The sequence below is a fragment of the Hypanus sabinus genome, chromosome X1 (assembly GCF_030144855.1).
Source record: "Hypanus sabinus isolate sHypSab1 chromosome X1, sHypSab1.hap1, whole genome shotgun sequence".
NCBI lineage: Eukaryota > Metazoa > Chordata > Chondrichthyes > Myliobatiformes > Dasyatidae > Hypanus > Hypanus sabinus.
In genome coordinates, this window is record NC_082738.1 from 59082778 (window position 1) to 59100510 (window position 17733).

The following is a 17733-nucleotide window of genomic DNA, read 5'->3' on the forward strand; positions in this document are numbered from 1 at the left end:
TAATTTCTTTCTTAAGATTCTTCTTACATTCTTTATATTCCTTGAGCATCTCATTTACTCCATGCTGCCTATGTTTATTGTAGATCTCTCTCTTTTTCCTAACAAAGTTTCCAATATCCTTTGGAAACCATGGCTCTCTCAAACTTTTAACTTTTCCTTTCAACCTAACAGGAACATAAAGATCCTGTACCCTCAAAATTTCAGCGTTAAATGACCTCCATTTCTCTATTACATCCTTCCCATAAAACAAATTGTCCCAATCCACTCCTTCTAAATCCTTTTTCATCTCCTCAAAGTTAGCCTTTCTCCAATCATAAATCTCAAACCTGGGTCTAGTCCTATCCTTCTACATAATTATATTGAATCTAATGGCATTGTGATCACTGGACCCGAAGTGCTCCCCAACACATACCTCTGTCACCTGACCTATCTCATTCCCTAACAGAAGATCCAACACTGCCCTTTCTGTAGTTGGTACCTCTATGTATTGCTGTAAAAAACTATCCTGCACACGTTTTACAAACTCGAAAGCATCCATCCCTTTTACAGTATGGGCTTCCCAGTCTATGTGTGGAAAATTAAAATCTCCCACAATCACAATCTTGTGCTTACTACAAATATCTGCTATCTCCTTACAAATTTGCTCCTCCAATTCTCGCTCCCCATTAGGTGGTCTATAATATACCCCTATAAGTGTTACTACACCTTTCCCATTCCTCAATTCCTCCCAAATAGTCTCCCTAGAAGAGCCCTGCCAAAGCACTGCTGTAATAATTTCTCTGACAAGCAATGCAACACATCCTCCTCTTGCCCCTCCGATGCTATCACGCCTGAAGCAACGAAATCCAGGAATATTTAGTTGCCAATCACACCCCTCCTGCAACCATGTTTCACTAATAGCTACAACATCACATTTCCAGGTACCAATCCATGCTCTGAGTTCATCCACCTTTCTTACAATGCTCCTAGCATTAAAATAAATGCATGTAAGAAGCTCTCCACCTCTTACTCTCTGTTTATCCCTAATGGTGCAAACAACTTTATTATCTTTTTCTTCCTTCTCCCCTACATCTTTGGTCTGAGTGCTCCCCTTCTTTATCACCCGCCTATCCTCCCTCACACACTGTCTACAAGCTTTCTCCATTTGTGAACTAACCTCCTCTCTCCTGGTCTTTTCAATTTGATTCCCACCCCTCAACCATTCTAGTTTAAAGTCTCCCCAATAGCCTTAGCAAATCTCCCCATCAGGATATTAGTCCCTCTAGGATTCAAGTGCAACCCATCCTTTTTGTACCATATAACCATATAAGCATATAACAGTCACAGCACGGAAACAGGCCATCTCGGCCCTCCTAGTCCGTGCCGAACTCTTAATCTCACCTAGTCCCACCTACCTGCACTCAGCCCATAACCCTCCACTCCTTTCCTGTCCATATACCTATCCAATTTTACCTTAAATGACACAACTGAACTGGCCTCTACTACTTCTACAGGAAGCTCATTCCACACAGCTATCACTCTCTGAGTAAAGAAATACCCCCTCTTGTTTCCCTTAAACTTCTGCCCCCTAACTTTCAAATCATGTCCTCTCGTTTGAATCTCCCCTACTCTCAATGGAAGCAGCCTATTCACATCAACTCTATCTATCCCTCTCAAAATTTTAAATACCTCGATCAAATCCGCCCTCAACCTTCTACGCTCCAATGAATAGAGACCTAACTTGTTCAACCTTTCTCTGTAACTTAAGTGCTAAAACCCAGATAACATACTAGTAAGTCGTCTTTGCACTCTCTCTAATTTATTGATATCTTTCCTATAATTTGGTGACCAGAACTGCACACAATATTCCAAATTTGGCCTTACCAATGCCTTGTACAATTTTAACATTACATCCCAACTTCTGTACTCAATGCTTTGATTTATAAAGGCCAGCATTCCAAAAGCCTTCTTCACCACCCTATCTACATGAGACTCCACCTTCAGGGAACTATGCACTGTTATTCCTAGATCTCTCTGTTCCTCTGCATTCCTCAATGCCCTACCATTTACCCTGTATGTTCTATTTCTATATGTTTGCGTCACACCTGCCCCAAAAGAGGTCCCAATGATCCAGAAATCTGAATTCCTGCCCCCTCCTCCATTCCCTCAGCCACACATTTATCCTCCACCTCATCCTATTCCTATTCTCACTGTGCGTGGCACAGGCAGTAATCCCGAGATTACTACCTTTGTGGTCTTTCTCAACTGCCTTCCTAACTCCCTATATTCTCCTTTCAGGACCTAATCCCTTTTCCTACCTATGTCATTGGTACCTATATGTACCATGGCCTCTGTCTCCTCACCCTCCTACTTCAGGATATCTTGGACGCGATCAGAAACATCACAGATCCTGACACCAGGGAGGCAAACTACCATTCGGGTCTCCTGACTGCATCTACAGAATCGCCTATCTGATCCCCTAACTACCAAGTCCCCTATTTCTACTGCCTTCCTCTTCCTTTCCCTACCCTTCTGAGCTACAGGGCTGGACTCTGTGCTGGAATCACAGCCACTGTTGCTTCCCTCAACAGTACTCAAACAGGAGCACCTATTGTCAAGGGGTACAGCCACTGGGGTATTCTCTAGTACCTGACTCTTCTCCTTCCCCCTCCTAACCGTGACCCACCTGTCTGCCTCCTGTGGCCCCGGTGTGACCACCTGCCTGTAACTCCTCTCTACCAACTCCTCACTCTCCCTGACCAGATGAAGGTCATCAAACTGCAGCTCCAGTTCCCTAACTCGGTCCCTCAGGAGCTGCAGCTCGGCGCACCTGGCACAGATGTGGACATCCGGGAGGCTAGGAGACTCCAGGACCTCCCACATCCGACACCGAGAACAACAAGCTGCCCTCACACTCATAATTCCCCCTTTCCTCAAATAACAGGAAAAACTGAAAACAAAACCTACCTTGCCTTGCCCGTTTCCATCTTAGCCCATTGAGCCAAAGCCCTTAAGCTTTCACACTGCTCCTGGCTCACTCCGCTGCCTGCAAATGATGCTGCCCGCTGTAATAAGGCTGTGTTCCTTTTAAGTCTTCTGCGCTTCACTACCCGATGTCACACACCTGCACAGTCCTGCCTCTCTTAACCCTGATGAGAAGCAAAAAAAAATCAAAATTCTCACAGTGATATTAATTGAGTAACAAATCCTGAGGTGCAAACAAAGTCAGTGTCAAAGTTCAGGCAGAGATCAAAACATCCGGAGAAATCTAAAAACCAGAATCAGGAAACAGGCAGAGTCAATATTCAGCTGGCTCGAGTGCAGATACTAAAACTGGAAAGGCTAAGGAAAATACACTTGCACAATCTGGCAACAAATAGGTGAAAACACAGGACTAAAATACACTGAGCAATAAACAGAGAGGCAGATGATAGATGAAGCACAATGAGACACAGGCAACAGCTACACAGGTAATAATGAGAAACAGGTGAGGGATGGAGTACTCAGTAATACAGGGGCTGGAGTAGAGTAGGAATGGGGACAGGAGCACATGGGGCATGAAAACAAACAAGAGCACATGGCAACACAAAACCACAGACTGACGGCTAGGGGGAAAGCACATAAAATGACAGAGTTCAACTGGGGGTACTGATAGTAACCCCCTCCTCCTGCCCCATGGACACCTCCTGGCGTCACGGCAGGTAGAGCTGGGTACTGGCAATGAAAGTCCCTGATGAGAGAGGGGTCCAGGATGTTACCGGTGGGGACCCAGCACCTCTCCTCAGGACCGTAACCCTCCCAGTCCACAAGATACTGGAGGCCACGGCCCTGGTGACGAATGTCCAGCAGTTGACGCACTGCGAAGGTCTCTGACCTATCTATGAGCCGTGGGTGAGGGGGCGTTTGGAGACTGGACACAGTGGGTGGCTCATGAAAGGCTTGATGTGACACATGGAAGGTGGGATGAATGCGACAGAAAGTAGAGGAGAGCTTGAGATGGACGGCAGCAGGGCTGATGATTTTAGCCATGGGAAAGGGGCCATTGAAGCGAGGGGTAGCTTGCAGGAATCCACCTTGAGGGGCAGGTCTCGGGTTGAATGCCACACATGCTGTCCCTGGCCTTGGAGCAATGGCTGTCAGCTTGACATTTGATCCTAGCAGAGGCAAGGAGAGGGCAGAGCAAGTGCACCTCCACATCCGCTGACAATGGCAGATGAATGTCTCGGCAGATGGAACGCCAACCTCCTCTTCCTGGGCTGGAGACAGTGGAGGTTGGTAGCCAAGGCAGCACTCAAAGGGGGACAGACCAGTGGATGAGGATGGATGAGATTTTGTGGTGTACTCAGCCCAGGGTAGCTGCTGACTCCACGGGGAGGAGGGGTTCTGGGAGACCAGACACCGCAATACAGTCTCTAGCTGTTGGTTGGCCCGCTTGGTCTGGCCATTGGTCTGTGGGTGGAATCCTGAAGACAGACTCACAGAGGTACCCAGCAGATTACAGATTGCCCTCCAGAAGTTGGATGTGAATTGAGAGCCCCTGTCTGACACAACATCTACAGGTAAACCATGTAATTTAAAAACATGCAGTACTAGTAATCTGGCTGTTTCTTTGACAGAAGGGAGTTTATAAGTAAAGGAATGAAGTGTACAGTCTTGGAGAAATGATAAACTACTGTGAGACTGGTGGTGTTACCATCTGATGGGGGAAGACTGGTGACAAAATCCAGGGCAATGTGGGACCAGGGTCTCTTGAGGATAGACAGGGGTTGTAACAGACCAGCAGGTGACCAGTTAGAGTTCTTGCCTTGAGCACAGTCTGAGCAGGCTGAGACAAAGTTGCAGATGTCATCTCCCATGGAGGGCCACCAGAACCACTGACTGATGAAGGCCAGAGTATGCTTGGTTCCAGGGTGACAGGAGAACTGGGAAGAATGACCCCACTGCAATACCTGTGAACGGACAGAGCTGGGAACATAAACACGGTTAGTGGGGCATTGACTAGGGGCTGCCCTGCTCTGTTGAGCAGCTTACTTGATCGATTTGATGACCCATTGCGCTGCTCCCATGAGACAGTGAGCAGGGAGGATTTCATCGGGGACCTCAGGGGTCTCAGAGGAGGGAAATCTTTGGGAGAGGGCATCAGGTTTTCCATTCTTGGAACCGGGGCGGAAGGACAGAGTAAAATTGAATCTTGGCTTGCCTACCGGTTGCTGATGGAATAACAGCTTTTTGAAGCTGCTCCTATATTATCGACTTTGCTGTTTCCAACCTGTTTTTAAATCTTGCTTTTAAACATAATATTGTTTTATTATGAGGGCTGCCAAAGGTACTAAGAAAGAAGAGGTCCCTCCTATAACTTTGGAATCTAGTATGGAGACACATAAAAACAATTCTCTGAGGAATTCTAGCAGAAATTCCAGCAACTCAGCTCTGAAATTAAACAAATTGGTAGAAAATGTGATTGTATTCAAAAAACATTAAGTGAACATGATAAACAACTACAGGAGAATGAAGATACTCTGACGATTTTGGACGCAAAAATTGAAGATCTGCAAACGCTTTGTGAAAAGCAAAGTCTAATAAAAAATTAAGAGTGAAGATTATTTATTTGGAAAACTGAAGTAGCAGAAATAATCTACAAATTCTGGGTGTTGAAGAGTTTTTGAAAGGTAATCAGCCTATGGAATTCTTTGCAAACTTCTTGCCAAAACTATTCCCTAAAATTTTTAAAGCTCCATCTAAGATTCACCGAGCGCATAGATCGCTTATGCCCAGACCTGCTGTGAGAGAGAGGCTCCAATCTGTGATAATCTGTTTTCATGATTTTCAAACAAAGGAACTTTTAATTCGTGAATCCCGCCAAAGTAGTATGATTGATTACAACGGTCAGAAGATCAGAGTTGTCGAGGATTATTCACCTGAGGTGATGAATGAGCGCTTCAAGTTAAGAAGGTTATTTCAGAACTGTTTTAAGCTGTCTCTCCATTATCCTGCTCGGCTCAGAATTATCATGAGGGGTGGGTCTCAGAAATGGTTTCATTCGACACAGGATGCCCAAGAATTTTTAGACGCAGAGGTTTCACTGTTTAATATCTTCCTACATTAATAATTGTTTCTTTTACTTTTGATATGCCTTTGTAGCTAACTCTCTTCTTGAACTCTTTAATACTTAGAAAATAAGATTTTAATGAGTTAATACCTTGTATGTTAATATGTTTTGAATTTTGATAGGTTTTTAAAAAATATTTTAGATTATACTAAATTTTTAGGTGTTTTTTTCTCTTTCAATAAGCTTTAGCTGGCTTTTTCTTTTATATAGTCTAGTTGGAATGCAGCTAATCTTGAAAATTTATTTGGAACTAAATCAGTAGGCATTTTTTGGGGAGGGTAATGTCAGTAGCATTAGCTGTTGACTGTCTAATGGTTGACTTTTTGACTTTGGGAGGTGGGTGGGGGGTTGAGTGTTTTCTTTTTGGGAGCTGTTTTGGTCTCTTAGCCACATCTGTTGCCTGGTTACTTTATCTCAAAGTTCATTGTTTGGATTCAATATACATTACAGTGGTTACTATTCTAACCTTTATTTTAAGTAGTATAAAGAATGGATCATACTATTAATTTACTTGGTTTTAACGTTAAAGGATTAAACCACCCCGTGAAGCGGAATAAGATACTTACCTATATTAAAAATATTAAGGTCCCATTTATTTCTTTACAAGAAACTCACATTTGTAAATATGATAATTTATGCCTCTTCAGTCGTTGGTAAGAACTACAATTTCATTCCTCCTTACAGGCTAAATCTAGGGGTGTTTTGATTTTTATGGATAATACATATGGTCTACCGAGGCCATATGGGTGGATCTGAGAAACTGGAAAGGTATGACCACATTAATGGGGTTGTATTATAGACCACCCATTCGTCAGTGAGAATTGGAGGAACAAATATACAGAGAGATAGCAGACAACTGCAGGAAACATAAAGTTGTGATAGTAGGGGATTTTAATTTTCCACATATTGATTGGGACTCCTAGACTGTTAAATGTCTAGCTGGGTTAGAGTTTGTAATATGTGTTCAGGAAAGCTTTCTAAATTAATATATAGAGGTACCGACTAGAGAGGATACAATATTAGATCTCATTAGGAAATGAGTTAGGACAGGTGATGGAAGTATGTGTAGGGGAACACTTTGGTTCCAGTGATCACAACACCATTAGTTTCAAATTGATCATGGATAAAGATAGATCTGGTCCTCGGGTTGAGGTTCTAAACTGGAAAAAAGGCTAAATTTGAAGAAATGAGAAAGGATCTAAAAAGTGTGGATTGGGACAGGTTGTTCTCTGGCAAGGATGTCATTGGTAAGTGGGAGGCCTTCAAAGGAGAAATTTTGAGAGTGCAGAGTTTGTATGTTTCTGTCAGGGTTAAAGGCAAAGTGAATAAGAATAAGGAACCTTAGTTCTCTAGGGATATTGGAACTCTGATAAGAAGAAGAGAGAGATGTATGACATATATAGGAAACAGGGAGCAAATAATGTACTTGAAGAGTATAAAAAGTGCAAAAAAATACTTAAGAAAGAAATCAAGAAAGCTAAAAGACATGAGGTAGCTTTGGCAGTCAAGGTGACAGATAATCCAAAGAGCTTCTACAGGTATATTAAGAGCAAAATGATAGTAAGGGATAAAATTGGTCTCTTGAAGATCAGAGTGGTTGGCTATGTATGGAACCAAAAGAAATGGTGGAGATCTTAAATGTTTTTTTTGCGTCTGTATTTACTAAGGAAACTGGCATGGAGTCAATGGAAATAAGGCAAACAAGTAGTGAGGTCATGAACCTATACAGATTGAAGAGGAGGAGGTGCTTGCTATCTTGAGGAAAATCAGAGTAGATAAATCCCCAGGACCTTGAAGGAGACTAGTTTTGAAATTGCAGGGGCCCTGGCAGATACTTAAAATGTCGATATCCATGGGTGAGGTGCCGGAGGATTGAAGGATAACTCATGTTGTTCCATTGTTTAAAAAAGGCTCTAAAAGTATTCTGGAAATTATAGGCCGGTAAATTTGACATCAGTAGTAGGTAAATTATTGGACGGAGTACTAAGAGATAGGATCTACAAGTATTTAGATAGACAGGGACTTATTAGGGAGAGTCAACACGGCTTTGTGCGTGGTAGGTTATGTTTAATAAATCTATTAGAGTTTTTCGAGGAGGTTACAAGGAAAGTGGATGAAGGGAAGGCAGTGGATGTTGTCTACATGGACTTCAGTAAGGCCTTTGACAAGGTCCCACATGGGAGGTTAGTTAGGAAGGTTCAGTCACTAGGTATACATGGTGAGGCAGTAAATTGGATTAGACATTGGCTCAATGGGAGAAGTCAGGGAGTGGTAGTGGAGGATTGCTACTCTGAGTGGAGGCCTGTGACTAGTGGTGTGCCACAGTGATCAGTGCTGGGTCCATTGTTATTTGTCATCTATATCAATGATCTGGATGATAATGTGGTAAATTGGATCAGCAAATTTGCTGATGATATAAAGATTGGAGGTGTAATGGACAGTGAGGAAGGTTTTCAAAGCTTGCAGAGGGATCTGGACCAGCTGGAAAAATGGGCTGAAAAATGGCAGATGGAGTTTAATACAGACAAGTGTGAGTTATTGCACTTTGGAAGGACAAACCAAGGTAGAACATACAAGGTAAATGGTAGGGCACTGAGGAGTGCAGTAGAACAGAGGGATCTAGGAATACAGATACAAGATTCCCTAAAAGTGGCATCACAGGTAGATACACAGGGTGGTAGAGAGAGATTTTAGTACATTGGTCTTTAAAAATCAAAGTATTGAGTATAAGAGTTGGAATGTTATGGTGAGGTTGTATAAGGGATTGGTGAAGCTGAATTTGGAGTATTGTGTACAGTTTTGGTAATTGAATTACAGGAAGGATATTAATAAGGTTGAAAGAGTGCAGAGAAGGTTTTTCAAGGATGTTATTCATGGCTTCTGTTTCAGGTACAGACAGGGAATACAGGCGGCCCCTTGGGGAGATGTGCCAGGTAAGAGATCAATGGCGCAATCATATCGACAATGAGGTGGCAGGAAGTGGCCCGGGACTTGCTCAACACAGCCTTGAGGTCCATGTATTCAGGAGGGATGGCACTAAGGTTCAGAAATTCCTCAGGGGGATCTGGGTGTTGAGACAAGGTGATCTGGGCATGGCGGGGGCAGTGGGAGTGACGGAATGGGCTCCAGCCTACAATCTTGCGACTGAGCCAGTCAATGTGGGGGTTGTGTTTATCTAACCAGGGATGGCCCAGGACAATGGGAGCTTAAGGAGAGTCAATAACATAAAGGGTTAACTGTTTATGATGGTTGCCGGATAAGCTAAGACTCACCAGGGCCGTGACATGGGTGATGTTAGCCAGTCTCTGACCGTTCAAGGCGTCGGCCACCAATGGTGACTGGAGAGCAGACGTGTGTAATCCCCACTGGGCAGCCAAGCCGGAATCGATAAAACCCCCTCCGCACCAAAATCAACCAAGATGGAGACTGCTCGACATTGAACTCCCCAATCCAGAGAAGCAGGTCTGAGAGTGAGTGGCATTGAGGAGAGCCGGACAGGGGTCACACTCACCAGTACTCCTCACCTACTGGTGAGCACTTGGCTTTTACTGGGCAGGTGGAGATGAAATGGTCTGGTTCGCCACGGTGCTGATTCTCGGTGCTGATTCTCCTTTGTCTTTCCATCTGCAACAGGTGGGTACGGTCAACCTTCATAACCTCGGGCTCCAGAGCAGGAATTGTAGATGGAGGCAAACGACAGGGCAATGTAGATTTTCGAGGAGCTTGGATCTCACCCAGTGCCCCCAGGGACCCTCTGGAATCTCTCCCTCTGCGGCACTGCTGAAGGCAAACATCGATATGGAAGACCAAATCCACCAGGGCTTCAAAGGTGGCAGGAAGGTCCTAGGTGACCAGCTTATCTTTGATGTCTTCAGAGAGGCCATTCAGGAAGGTGTCGTACTGTGCCTCCGAGTTTCAGCTGCTGGAGGTGGCTGGGGTCTGGAACTCTATGGTGTAATCTGACACAGATCGGCACCCCGGTGCATGTGCAGGATTTCACAGGCAGCTTCTCTGCATTGTTTGAAGCGATCAAACACTTTTCTTATCTCCTCAGAAAATAACTGAAAACTGATGCTGAAAGGGGAACCTGCCTCCTAGACGGCTGTTCCCCATTCTCTCGCCCGACCGGACAGTTGAGTCCTTGACTCGATCAGTCAGAAATATTGTTGGTTGCAATTCAAAAATGCGGGTGCACTGGGAAAGAAAAGAGTGGCAGGTACCAGGCTCACCTGAGTATTTTTCTGGAGGAGGCAGAAGGGGCTCTTGGACAGGAGAAGCATGCGAGGACACAGAGGGCAGGGCGGAAGATGCAGTTGCAGAATGTTGATGGGCGCTCTGGGATAGCTGGAGTGACTGATTCTGGGCCACAAGGTTGGCTACATTGGCATAAAGCAACTTCGCTGCCCTGAACACAGAGTCCAGCTGGGTCTGTTGTCTCCCCAGTATCACCCCCTGTTGTTTCAGGGCAGCTCTCAGATAACTGGGGTCTACAGGATCCATTCTGGCCAGGTTGTACTGTCAGGGACGCTGAAGCAGGGACCAAATCACAGACCCAGTACTGCGCACACAGTGATATTAATTGAGAAACAAATCCCAAGGTGCAAACAAAGTCAGTGTCAAAGTTCATGCAGAGATCAAAACATCCAGAGAAATCCAAAAACCAGAATCGGGAAACAGGCAGAGTCAATATTCAGACAGACAGAGTACAGATACGAATGCTGGAAAGGCTGAGGAAAACTCACTGACACAATCTGGCAACAAATAGGTGAAAACACAGGACTGAAATACACTGAGTAATAAACAGAGAGGCAGATGATAGGTGGTCACAATGAGATACAGGTGGCAGCAACACAGGCAATAATGAGAAATAGATGAGAGATGGAGTACTCAGTAATACAGGGGCTGGAGTAGAGCAGGAGTGGGGACAGAAGCACATGGGGCATGAAAACAAACAGGAGCAGATGGCAATACAAAACCACAGAATGACAGCTAGGGGGCAAATATACAAAAAGACAAAGTTCAACTGGAAGTACTGACACTCAATGCCTCCTTCAAATAAGAGCCAAGTCTATGCAGTGCCCCAAGTACAGTTTCAGCAATGTCCTGTACAGCTATTGCCTTGTAGTAAAGGCCAGTGCTTCATTTGACTTCCTAGTTACTTGATGTACAAGTCCACTGACTGCTTGTGTTTTAACTATAGGGATATCTTTGCCTTGAGGGTGGACTTTTATCAACTCATTGCTCACTAAATGTTTAGACCCAAGTCCCGAATGAAGTACCCACAAAATATTTCCTAAATTGATCAATGATCCTTTAAAAGACATCACAATTCAATGTACTTCTCCGCCAATGAGATGACGTAAAACATCTCTGGCCCTATATGCTTTTTTGTTGGAGAGAGCACTGCTGATGATTAATGGTCCCAAGCCACAGCAGTGAGTATCCCACAAACCATTGCAATGCATGGATCACGATGGGCCACTGATCACAGCACCATGTACTGAAGCATGCAACAAAGCTATTATGATCTTAATCAGTAACATCTGTGGAGAAAGGTTGCAGCACATGGAAGTGATTGAAGTGGAAGTTTGTGCCCAAATCATCAATATCCATGAGGGAAAAATTCAAGCATGGATCCTGTCTTGCAGCAGTGTTTACCCCATTGGACCTGGAGTTCAACATTAAGCTCACAGATCATTCGGTTTAAACTACTCCAATGTCTGACAAATGGGCAGAAATGAGAATTTTGCATATCAATTCCATCATTGCATAAGTGAAAAATGCTGGAAAGATAACAGCTATGCTGGATGAATTTGAAGTGCTGTGTCCCACTTTGTGATGGAAGGTATTTCCAACAAAGAGAGACATAAATTAATTAAAATATACACTAAATGAGTGTTATGCATAACATGCATCTTTTATTAAAATACAGTTTACTTCAGCTTCTATGCAGCAATCCCCTTTTTCCAACAACCTTCCATGGTTTCTCTCAATTTAAACACTATTATACTTCCCCCTTCTCCCTCACAAAGTGGACTAACTCACATTTCCCCATATTATATACAAGAGAAAATCTGCAGATGCTAGAAATAGATGCTGCTGGCCTGCTTGTTCCTTCAGCATTTTGTGGGTGTCCCCATATTATAGGCACCTTTGGCTCCTCACTTACCTTATTTGCATCCATCTCCCTCTGCAAAAATCCTTCATGTTCTTCTCCCAAGTGACTTTTTCACTTATCTTTGTATCATCAGAAAATCAGTATGGAACTCAATTGATTCCCGAAACCTTCCCCAGATGGCCTGTAAATAATCAACTTATCCCAACTATCCATTTTCTATCAGTTAGGCAAACCTGCATCCATGCAATGTTAAGTGTTCCTACCTTGTGTACTACCTTTTACATGGAGTATTAATATTTCTCCTGGAAATCCAGATACACTATAGCCCAGTATCCACCCTGCTGGTTGCATCCTTCAAGAACTCAAGTTAAGTTTCCCTTTCACTAATCCATGTTGACCTTGGTTATATTTTGATTTGCTAAATACCCTGTTACTTGCTCCGTAATAATGGATTCCAGCATTTTCCAATGAGAAGTATTAAGCTACAAACTTTGTAAATGGCCTACTGTTTCTTTCCTTTTATCTCCATACTTTCTTGAATATGTGTGTTATATTTGTGGTTTTCCAGACCAATGGAATTTTTTCAGAATCTTAGGAATTCGGAAAAATCCCAAACAATGCACCCACCATCTATAGAGCCACTCTTTCAAGACTTGAGAGGTATAGGAGACTTGTCAGTCTTTGATCTCATTAATTTTCCTAATACATTGTCTCTGGTGATAGCAATTGTTTTAAGTATCTCCCTCTCTTTTTAACACTATGTGATTTTCCACAACTACTTCCTCCTTTTGGAGTGTAAAATGAGAACAATAGAGTGTGATATTTTTACCCAGTTTATGTTGGTAAATCAGAACCTGCAGATTGATACCATCTCCTGCTTGAAATTTGATAGGGATTTCACTCTTGACATGGGTGCCTATGCAAGTTTCTGATGAGTGGAATGTCCACTATTATGATGTGCGCTGGCAATATCAGAACCCAAGTGCGGAGGAAAGACAGACTCCAATGTAAAGACAACAACCATAGTTTATTCATAGGAATTCCAACAGAACACTTGTGGCTTGGTTTGAGCGACTCCACAAAATGTAACTTTCTCAAAACTAGGACTCCGCAATTAGTGCTAATCGGATGTCTGCTTAAATAATACAAGTAACATGGAACCCCAAGCCTATCAAAATAAACTTAACAAGCTTGAACAGAAAGTACCAGGAGACCACATTACAAAGAGTAAGTCACTTGAGAAAAACACAAGGAACTCCAAATGATTAATAACTCTCATTAAACAACAATTAACCAATTCAGGTTCTCTAAAAATTTCAGAGCCCAATGCTCTCCGGCTCCCTGCACAGGCCCAAAGAGTCAACTACAACCCACAAATGCATTGTTTTCCTAAACAGGATCAAATGTCTCTTCCCCAATTTAAATATCTAAACTGCAATTACATCTGGCTTTTGGCCCAAGCTACCTTAAATTTCCAGTATTGACAAGAGTCCTGTTCACAACATTTGGAGAGAACACAGAGTCCAGCTTGGTCTGTTGTCTCCCCAGAGAACTAGATATTTGCCAAATATTTGTTGTTCTTATTCAGTGCCACCATTGCATCTTGTATAACATGGAGTTCCATTGCCATCTTCTGCATGAACTCGATCTAACCTAATTTCAAACCTGCCTGAAGTGTTTTGCCCAATGAACCTCAGATGTAGAATCTATTCAGAAATCTAAGGTTTCAGACCAGCATGGTTATGCCTCAATGAGAACCACTTTTCTTTCTTTGATAAAAGATATTCCACAAATTCAAATTATGTGCCTTTAGGTTAGAGGAAAACCTTTATTAAGAAATGTACTTCTGAGAAGAAAAATAGTGTATCACATTTTGAAGTCGTTACTGTATTGTGGTCCATCCAAACATATTTGTGAAATTCACATAAAGCATGAGATATACAAGTACTAGCATCACAGAATAGCATTATCAAGTTTCCCTGTACAATATTTTCATGAAACTACCATTGTCTGTTCTTGTGGGCCTGCTACAAGATGAATAATTGTCAACATTTGGCACAATAGGTGCAATCTCCTAAATGAGAATCCAACAATGTGAACAATACTCATCCCATAAATGTGATGTATTGCTACAGAGTGGATAGAGGCATTTATTGATTTTGGTGGTCATCAGCGAATTTACCAGAATGCAACTGGAAGAGTCACTTTAAACTATTGATACAAATGCAAAATCAAAGTCATGCTTTTCTGCAGTGAGTGTCCGGCCTCCTGTCACTCCAAAACTTTTCCACTACTCCCAATTCAAGAGTGTGATGAAAAGTATTCCTGAATATGTGCAATTCCAACAACACACAAGAAGGAGAATGTTATCCAAAACAGAGCTGCTTACTTGATTGGAATCTCGTCAAGCATTCATCCTGGTGTGGTACAAAATCCCGCCTGTTCTGATTTCCATTCCCAAACCTGTGTACGGAAGTAAAGCTATACTACATGTTCTCGATGTGGTCACCATAGTAGAGGGGCAAGGTTTACTCATACCTGGAAGCATCTGAAAAACCACAATACAGATCGCTTTCTAGATATGATATCCAGCCCTAAACCATGGACCACCTATACCATTTAATTTAGACTGACCTTCCTTTGAATTTCACTTCACTGTGTATTATAATCACCTGATTTCTTGAACAAAAAGTTGTTCTCAAGGACTTCTGTCTGCCTTAAATATGCAAACACAGTGTTTGTTATTTTGAGTAAATTGCCATACAGAAGTAAGAAAAATATTTAAAAGCTTTGCATTTCACAGTCAGCATTGCTTCTATTTATTTTACAATTTAAGTAAATTTTGCATGAACCAAACCGTCCCACCAATAAGATTTTGTTTGTATTCCTTCATTGATTAAGCTTCTAAGTCTGTCATAATAAACTGTAGATGGTCACATAGTTTCATCTGCTATTTCCTCATTTCTATCTTGTAAACAGTCATCTTCACACATTTTTTCCCATTAATTGCACCCTACCTTTTCAAAAGCTTACACTGGATTTTGAATAGAAGCTTCTCCCTCAACACACTCTCTATTAAAATGGCACACCCTCCGGATGCTGCTGCAAGACTTTGGTTTCAGAAGTAAACGGACAACCTATATTTCTTTGGAAAAAAATGAACAATCTTTTTATTTTGTAAAAAAAAAATCATCACAAACAAAATTGGAGCATTGTGTGCAATCCTGGTCACCTACCTATAGGAAAGATATCAATAAGATTGAAAGAGCACACAGAAACTTATCAAGGATGTTGCAAGGTCTTGAGGACCTGAGTGATAGAGAAAGATTGAATAGGTTAGGACTTCATTCCCTGGAGTATAGGAGAATGAGGGGAGATTTGATAGAGCCCTAAACCTCAAAATTGTGAGGGGTATAGATAGGGCAAATGCAAATGGGCTGTTTTCACTGAGGTTGGGTGAGACTAGAACTAGAGGTCATGGGTTAAGGATGAAATATGAAATGCTTAAAGGGAACATCAGGGGTAACTTTTCACTCAGAGGGTGGTGAAAGTGTGAAACGAGCTGCCAGTGGAAATGGTGGATGTGGGTTTGATTTCAACGTTTAGAGAAGTTTGGATGGGAGGGGTGTGGACAGCTGTGGTCCAGATGCAGGTCAAAGGGACTAGGAAGAATAATAGTTTGGCATGGACAAGATGGGCCGAATGGGTTTCAGTGCCGCAGAGCTTTACGTTGAACCTTTCAGATAAAGAAGATCTTAAACAGCTCCCTCCTTTTTTAAGAGAAAACTTGAGAGTTGGTTCAACAGTTCTGTCATGTATCAATTTGGTTTGTATATTTCAGTGTGGTTTGATGCCATGATTTAAGATAAATTCAGTTCAATATATAAGATTACTTCCAAGGAAGAGTTTTATGAAGAGTGTACCCTTTAATTTATACTCTGTAGAATCATAGATAAGTTTTCTGAAAGATCATCCAGTTACTTGAAATCATGATGGGGCTCATGTTTGGTTCTTTCTGATCCTGGCATTAATGCCAGTTAATGTAGATGTTGCAACAGTCAGTGCTATCATGGTGTCTAACAGAGCAGTGCAGGGATATTGGCCCCCATGTCATGGAGAAGTATGGTTCCCCCCATGCAAATGAACTACATTCTCCAGAAAGTTCTTAAGTTCATTTTAATTGAATGTTAGCGTGTGGCTGTAACTTTCAATTTTTTAAAATGTAAAGAAATGTTTTTAACTAATACTTTTTCATATGTTAACCAGTATTTTAAATGTTCCAAAAGTTACTGAAGGTCTCTGAATATGAAACACAGTCATTAAGTCATAAAGTCATAGTGTAGGGGTTCCCAACCTTTTTTTATGCTGTGGCACAATGTTATTAAGAAAGGGGTCCATGGACTCCAGGGTGGGAACCCCTGTCATAGAGCAATACAGCATGCATCCAGGCTGTTAGATCCAAACAATTCAAGCTGACTACATTGTCCACCCAGCTAATCCCAATTTGATCATATCCCTCCAAGACTCCCCTCCTGCCTGCACCTATCCATTACTATTGTACCTGCCTTAACTATTTCCTCTAGCAGCTCATTCCATATACTCACAACCCCCTGCATGAAAATGTTGCTCCTTTCAAATCTTTCCCCTCTCACCCTTAATCTATGCCCCTGGTTTTGGACTTCCATACCCTGGGGAAAAGGTTGTTATTTTCTATAAACTCTCACAAAGGTTGCCCCTCATTCTTCTATGTTCTAAGAAATAAAGACCTTACCAGGCCAACACTTTCCTCTCACTCAGGACCTCCAGTCTGAAACTCTAGAGTTGAGAGATGTAAAGCAGATTTGTATGGATCTTTCAAACCTGTCGTGAGCTTCCTGCTCTGAGCTCGGCTATTCCAAAGTACTGGGAGCTGGGCTGGAGTATTCAATGTGGCCTATGGGGAGATAATTTTGGGGCCTTCCATTATCTTATGTACAGGGCTGATGGAGCTGCAGCACATGAAACTGGATGGGGAGAGTAGGGTTGTAATTAATAAACTGGCTTAGCCAAGATGTTCGACACAACTTTGTGGGATGAAGAGCCTGTATTGTGCAGTAGGTTTTCTATGTTTCTATGTGATAATGAAAAAATAATATTAATAATAGTAATAGACAATTTTTCATACTGACAATATAGATCAAAGTGCTTTATAGTGGGATAAGGTGCAAAAATGAAAATAAAATTTAAAAATAAAAATAAACATGAAAATAAAAGACAAAAATATGTTAGTTAAAAGCAAGTTAAATAAATAGGTTTTGAGCTGGCATTTAAAAGTGTCACTGAGTCTGCATCCCTTATAGTTTTAGATATTGAATTACACAGTTTAGGAGCGTAGTTCAAAAAAGCTGATCTGCAAATTATCTTTTGAGGGAGATTGTAACTCCAAAATATTGAACTAATTGGAGAGTCTGGAAGAAAAATGTGTGTACTTCATTTCTGCTTTAAGCAAGGTGCACACGCATCACATTGTGGTGTACTTACACGTTCC